Genomic DNA, 7,968 nt, shown 5'->3' on the forward strand with positions numbered 1-7,968 from the left:
ACTCCAATCTGTCTGCCGACCTTTTGTCCATTCTGTATCTTGGTATCAGTCGACTGGTGTGGGTACCAGTCGACTGGTACCTTATATCTTTGAAATTTACAGCAAACGTCCAGTTTAAGATATACATTATTTACACACTTGAAATACTTCCTTAGCTTAGACTTCATGCCTCCAAGCACCTTCCCTCAGCCTTGCGCCCTTTGGATGCTTCCGTCTCCATGACTCCTCATCCTTGCGCTTGCCTTCAAGGGCTACTGCTAGCTTTGTCATGCTAAGTCTCTATTTTGCCAATAGATCATACCTCCGGAACTTTCCTTGCCAAGTCTTCATACTTGGTCTTCTCTTCATATCTGCTTACTCAATACTTATGTTAGATCACAATTAATGCCTAACTTAAACTAATTTAATCAAACATCAACAATGAGTAATGTCTTGAGCAAGATTGCTCCAACACAATCAACATGTATCCTCCAGTAAAAACACATCAGACACGTGTATATACAACAAATATACAATCAACACAACTCCTCCAATCATCACACCAGACAAATGTGTACACAACATACAAATGGGCAATCATCATATGGACACCGCCCACGAACCATCCCCCACCATACACACTCTACATGTACACAAATACCACAGAGTATAGACAATCCAAAGTATAGACTGTATAAGAATTAAATAGAATATCACAAAGGTCAAGCATAAGTATCAAGCAGGAAAGTAACCAACGAACACGATATAAGGTAAAGCAGCCTAAACCATCACATAATAACCATGCACTAAGCTCAATAAAAATATACATGGAGCCAAGGAAGAAATACCCGCCTTTATCTGTCGACCGCGTCAGATAAATCAATCCCACTTCGAGACGCTCGTCCCGAATCCAAATCCTGCGAATCACATGGTATATATATAATGTTTAACTAATCACATAATCAACAACAAACTAAACCCAAAACCTAATCCTACGTCGATTAGGTAACCCTATTTAGTTTCCACCCAATAATCCAAACCAAAGTAGATGATAGGTTCATCCTTAAATTCCACTCTTTCTAAATCCAACCATAATTCACAATCATCACACTAATCAAATCTCCTCATGAATTAATCCAATTCAATTCACATAATTCATCATCAATCAAACACTAATCCAAACTCATCATAAATCCTTCTAAATCTACTAATCAATCCAATACAACTTAATTTAAATTCCTACAATCCATCACTACTAATCTAAACCAATGTAGAAATAAAATCACCTTAATTCTTAATCCACAATAATTCATCCAATCCACATCACACCACTCATAAATCAAAGCAAGCACAAACCCTACCATCCTTTAGAAACCTAATATAGCAACATACTACTAAGAATCAAAAGTGCACCACTGAAATACACTCACCTTGAGATAGAGCAGCCAAATCCAGTATCTCACAGCCCTACACCCACTGTCCAGAAGCTACAAAAGCGCACAAACACCTATGCTTCCAAGAAACAATCCAAAACATATCAATAATGATCATGTATCCATCTACATAAATCATTCACCAAATAACCATTACAAATCAATTCCAAAACTTACCCAAATTCAGATGCACCGTGGATAATCCAAATTCGAGGATATTGGCTGCTGGATGTTGGTAGCTAGGGTAAGGCGAGGTTGCTAAACTCCTAAACGAATATCCTAAAACACAATCAACATCTCAACATATGAGCATTAGATTCAAATCTCAATTCATCAACCAAATCGATGATGTTTGGGAAGATGCCCAGCAACTTCATATCAGAACCAGAAAATGACAACTAGCACTGAATCTTGGGCAAGATGATGCTCAAAGTAGAGGTCTAGTGATTACAACAAGCCACAAGTAGCCAAAATCCATCCGTAGTCAACTTCTTGGCAAGGGAAGAACACTAGAGTGAGGCCACAGTCACCGGCACCAAGTGGTTGGAGTGGAGGTGTCCGATCTAAGGCACAAGTGCATAAGGAAGAGGGCGACGGTTGGCCACGGCGATCGAAGCTAGCAACTGCCGACATTAGGGCTCAATGGTCAGCACCAGTGCAAGTAAAGAGGTAGATCGAAGAAGAGGCTCAAGAAACCTACCCCTGTCACCGGCTCGCGCGCACAACTTCCGGCAAGCACCAGATGTCCGCGACTAGGGTTGGCGTCGATCTACTCGTCGGGTGGTGGCACACACAGGAAAGTTGAGCGCTCTTGCCGGAGGCCGAAAAAGGGCCATTAGCGACCGGATCTACGCCGACGGATGCTCCGCTGATCGGCGATGAAGGTACGATGGTGGTATCACCGCGAGAGGGAGAGGGAGGAGGGGGAGAAATGTCAGGGAAGAGGAGGTCGCGTGAGGATGGGGGGATCGGGAGAGGAAATCCGAAGTTTAGAGATTAGGTTTTTAATTAAATACTTAGGGTATATTTAATTAAGCCCTAAGTTAATTTCTCAATCAACTCCCAACTTAATTGGGTATCCAAACAGGTCTCCACTTAGCCCCACCAATTCATCCCCTCAAAACAGGTCAACGGACCCTGTTTAAATCCAGAAAAATTTCTAAAAATTTTTGAAAAATCTAATAAGATTTTTCGTCCAATAATATTTATTATTTTAAATTTTACAATATCTTACAAGTTCCTTACACTTACACTTAATACACATGTAAGATCACAAGTATCTTCTAAGTTGAACATGATCTAAATATTAAAATCAACATGCTTAGGAACATCTTTACTCCAACAATCTCTCTATCTCTCCCTCATATTTGAAAATTTTTCTTCCAATGAGACACACAACCAATAGATGCTGGACTTCTAAGTTGTCTGTCATGAGCATTTCCCGATTTATCCTAACGATCGATGGGAAACTTCTGTGAGATCGGATCGATCGCTCCAAGTTTTGACGATACATGACCATGATTAATTATTATTTTTCTTTCTCTTTAATATTTGACAACTGATTTAAGTTAGTCAAATCAAAGCATATAAAATCACAAACGTGAGAAATATATATAGCACCAAGCATGTAAAATACCGGGAAAAAACAATGATGACGAAAAAAATGATAAGGGAATTTTTTCGGAATTTTTAGAAATTTTCCGGAAATTTTTCAGAGACTGTATGGACGAGTTCATGGGGATGAAAACTGGGCCTCGGGAAAGCCTGTTTAGGCTACCTCACTGAACGAGGAAAAATGTATTTCTTTTCCTATTTTTATTTTTTCCTTTCGCTTCCCCGCCGAACTACTCCCCGACAGTTTCACTTCTTCTCTTATTTCTTCCCCTTCTCTCCCGACGCCGATTCCACCCTTTTCCTCTTCCTCTCGGCGCCGACCACCTATCTCTCTTCCCGAGCCTGATCGCCTTCCCCACTTGCGGAGCTTCTTCTACAGTGGATACAAAACCGTCGACCAAAGAGAAGTCGAGCCCGATCAGCTTTCCCTCTGCCGTTGCCTCGTCGCCGCAGGGATCTCAGTCTACCGCCGGCCTTTCCTTCTCTTCCTCTCCCGAGCGTCGGCCGCCGGCAAATGCCTCGTGCCCAGTGCCTCGTGCCCTAGCTTTCCTCCGGTCTCCCCTATGCTCTAGCGCCAACACCAATCTTCCTCCTCTGCTGCGATTTGGGAGCACAATAGTCATGCCCTAGCTTCTAATGGTGCCACCTTTCCTCTCTTTTCCTCTGTCGGTGCCCTAGTTTGGGTCATAGCCAGCTGACTCCCTCTCCTCCTTGTGCTCATGACCCGCCGCACGGGACCAGCGCTGGCCATCTCCACACCGTGCCCTAATTCTTGACCCGGTGCTCTAACTGCGATCATGAAGGTAAGGGGTTACTTAGTAGAAAATTTGAGATTTGTTTGGATACCACAGGTTTAGCTTCATAATTTTCCAGTACTGACCTAGGGTTTTCCTTTGCTCGAGTTTTATAAATTTATGGTGTTTCAAACTTTGATTGGTGAAGCTTTGGTTCCGTATGGTTTTTGGAAATCGTCGTCGGATTTGTTTGGCTATAGTGGCCGATTAATTGAACGAAACTGTGAGGGAATTTTTGCAGTCTTGTTGGGAATTCGTACTTGGACCTCTAGATGTTTTTTTTTCTCGTCTTCAAGCTGTTCTTTGAATTGGGAGGAATGTTAATCCCTGATGTGTTTTATTCTACGTCTAGCTATGGGATTTGTTGTGATGTCTTTAGAGTTAGCTGTAGATTTGTTAATGGTTATGATGTTTTATTTTCCTTGATGTTCTCGGGTTCATGAATGGAGTCATGCCTACCCAATACGAATGACTAGTTAATGATGTGCACTTGTGGTGCTATTATTAAATTGGGTTTGAGTTTAGCCAGTTGTGGTTTTTGCAATTAGTTAAACTATACATTATGTGATTTACAAGACTGTAATTCGAGACGAGCATCTCGACGTTGGATTTGGATCGGATTTGGACCCTTATATTGGAGGCAGGTACCTCTTGACTTATCTTTTATGATATTGTCAATTGGATATGCATAGTATTTTATAGCTACATGCAATAATCATGATTGTCTTTGGTATGTCAGTTTGATATCCATAACATGTTCTGTTTTGGCGCTTGTTCGATATCCATGTTTATACCTCGTGATTATTGCCATGAGTACCTTAGTTCCTAGAGTAAATGACATACCATGCTTTACTGAGGTTAGGACTAGGTTCTGGATTTTATTTCTGGCATGTGTATCTATATTATCTGATACCTAGGTTTTTATACCATACCTGACTTGTGTACCTATATTTGTATATCATATCTGATTGGTGTACCTCGACCCTTTTTCTTTGGTCTGTGCATATTGTTGGTACATATGTTATGGAGGGGGATATGTTCAAGATCTAGGTTGTTATACCATAGAGGACCTGTATACCCTAGATCCGTGGATTTGACTTACTGATACTATGGTACCCATATTATATATATATATGGATATGGTTATGCTGATCAGTTTATGGCTATGCTTAGTGTCATGCATCATGATTGCATGCTGCGCGATTGTCGGCTCCACTATGGTTGAGCACATCGCCAGTTACATGTACTGCACACACCACCACTCATGGATTAGTGGTATATCAGGCAAGTGTGTGGCGGTTCTGCTGTTTGGCTCCGTTGGTCAGGTGACTCGGCAGACATTCCTGCTTTGCTCCACGGCATTTAGTGTAGCAGTGATAGTCGCAGACGGTGGACTCTGTTGGCTCCTGGTCGGTGACTCGGTAGCAGAGATACCTCCCGTTATCGTATAACGAGATGAGAGCATCGAGCTCCCCATTTATGATTGGGGTTAGAGGAGAGTACTCGACAAGATCCCGTCCACTCACTCACTCATCGTGTAGTGATGGTAGAGTGCACCACACCCTACCCACCCTCGGTCTCACCATTTGTGTGAGATGACCGATCGACCGACGCCAAGGGTGACAGACGATCATTAGCATCATACGATCGATGCATTTATTTCTTGTGATTATGTTTCACGTTTGGTCGATTTTGGTTGGACGATACCTTTGACCGCATACGTGATTATCGACACTTTCGACCCTTTTATCGGATAGGAGTTCGGTGAGTCTGACTTCCTCGTTATCTTTCGCCAGATATTCCTATATATGATTAGGAAGCTGTAGACCATGTTTATTGCTGTTAGATATATCTAACTACTCATGTCCATTGGTATTCACTGAGTTGTTGAACTCACCCCCGTTGACACTATCTTTTTCAGGTACCAGGTTTTATGGAGTCGCTTGGAGCCTGTCTGCTGGTCCCTACGTCACATCAGAAGACTTATCGGTTTCACGTATGTTTTGTTTGTTTATGTATCAGTTTGTTTAGCTCTGTACTCCGATTTTGTTTTTGGAGTGTTGATGTTGTTATGTGGTATTTTGTATTTGTTGTTGGTTGTGTAAGCCTAGCCAGCTAGCAGTTTTTTTGTGCTTTGATTTGTATTGGGTTTCTGTCATTTCCGTTGTGTTGGTTTTGTTCCAGCCGTGTGGGTTGATGATATATATATAACTGCGTATTTGTGTGTATATTCCAGCCGCTTGTGGCTGATGTATATTATGCCTGTAGAAATGCTTCAGATTGTCCGCCGTACAGGGGAGGTGCTGTCGAAATTTCTTCGGACAGAGACTCCTCCGGGGCGTGACAAAGCATATAGAAGCAATATAAATAACACAATCAACAAACATTTCATATTGCTTCTAATATGGCTAAACTCATATTTCCTCCCCCTTTAACCCACAAAAAAAATCATCATTAATCTAAGTGTTAAAACTATTAAGAACCTTCCCCTCAAGGAAAGCTCACTAGTTATCTAAGCAAGGTGTAATCCTCCTCCTTAAGTTCACAGTTTCTACAACTAAATTTGCACCAACAATAACTCTGGTAGGCCATATGAGATTTTAAGTGTTTGCTATGGATGTAGTGAGGAATCCAGAGGTATGTGGATGGGAAAAAATCAATGAAAATAAAAAACTTCTTTAAAACTAGGATTGCCTTTGGAATATGCCAATTGACAGATGTAGTGGATTGGTATTTCTGAATTAGTTGATTGGTGTTTGAAAATTAATTCAACTAAAATTTGAAAATTCATCAAAAATTCTATGTCAAGTAAAAAAAATTATAAAATTGTGAGAAATGTATATATTTTGGATGTCTATCTAGGAAAAATAAAAATTATAAATTTTCTCTAGCAATTTGACTAGTTAATGATACATTTGTCAAAATATGATATTTTGATAACAACTATGTATTAAGAGCCACTAAGTTTACGTATTTTCCTTCAATTCTTTTATCATTGACTATAGAATGACAAAATATAGGTTAACCAATTTAGCAAGAGGACAAAATTAATTATTTCAATTTATCTTTTAAATTATTTTAACTTAAAAATTATTTTATCGTAAAAATTATTTTAAAAAATTATTTTATCTTAAAAATTACTTAAAAATTATTTTATCTTAAAAATTAGTTTAGACAATTATTTTATCTTAAAAATTACTTAAAAATTATTTTATCTTAAAAAATAGTTTAAACAATTATTTTATCTTTACAATTGTTTTAAAATTATAATAAAAATTATTTTAAAAATTATATTATCTTAAAAATTAGTTTAAAAAATTATTTTATCTTAAAAATTATTTTCAAATTTATTTTAACTTAAAAATTATTTTCAAATTTATTTTAACTTAAAAATTATTTTCAAATTTATGTTAACATAAAAACTATTTTCAAATTTATTTTAACTTAAAAAATTATTTTCAATTTTATTTTTAAAAAAAACAATTTTTAAAAAAAATATTTTAACTTAAAAATTATTTTATCTTAAAAATTATTTTAACTTAAAAACTATTTTCAAAATTATTTTAACTTAAAAAATTATTTCCAAATTTATTTTAACTTAAAAACTATTTTCAAAATTATTTTAACTTAAAAATTATTTTCAAAATTATTTTAACTTAAAAATTATACTAAAAATTAATTTAACTTAATAGTTATTTTAAATCAATTTTAACTTAAAAAATTATTTTAACTTAAAAATTATTTTGACTTAAAAATATTATTTAAATTAAAAATATTTTAAAATTATTTTAACTTAAAATTTAGTTCAAAGGCTATTTTAACTTAAATTTTTATTTACTTTTAAAATATAAAATTAAAAAAAAAATGCCGAAGGCGCCCCAAAGGATGCCTCCGGAAGGCGCCTCCTGAAGGCACCTTCGGGAGCGGCGGGAAAAATCCCGCCAAATCGGTGGAAGGCGCCTTCCACCGATAGAAGGAGCCTTCCATGGGTAATGGAAGACACCCTCAATATGACTTGAAGGCGCCTTCAAGTTGGAATTTTCCAGCGAACAGAGGTCGTGTCTGTTCGCATTCTTCCACGATTTCAGCCACACCAAGGTGCCTTCCAGCCTCGTTTTTCATCATCATCCCCTTCACAACCTTCGAAA

The sequence above is a fragment of the Zingiber officinale genome, chromosome 10A, assembly GCF_018446385.1.
Source record: "Zingiber officinale cultivar Zhangliang chromosome 10A, Zo_v1.1, whole genome shotgun sequence".
Taxonomy (NCBI): domain Eukaryota; kingdom Viridiplantae; phylum Streptophyta; class Magnoliopsida; order Zingiberales; family Zingiberaceae; genus Zingiber; species Zingiber officinale.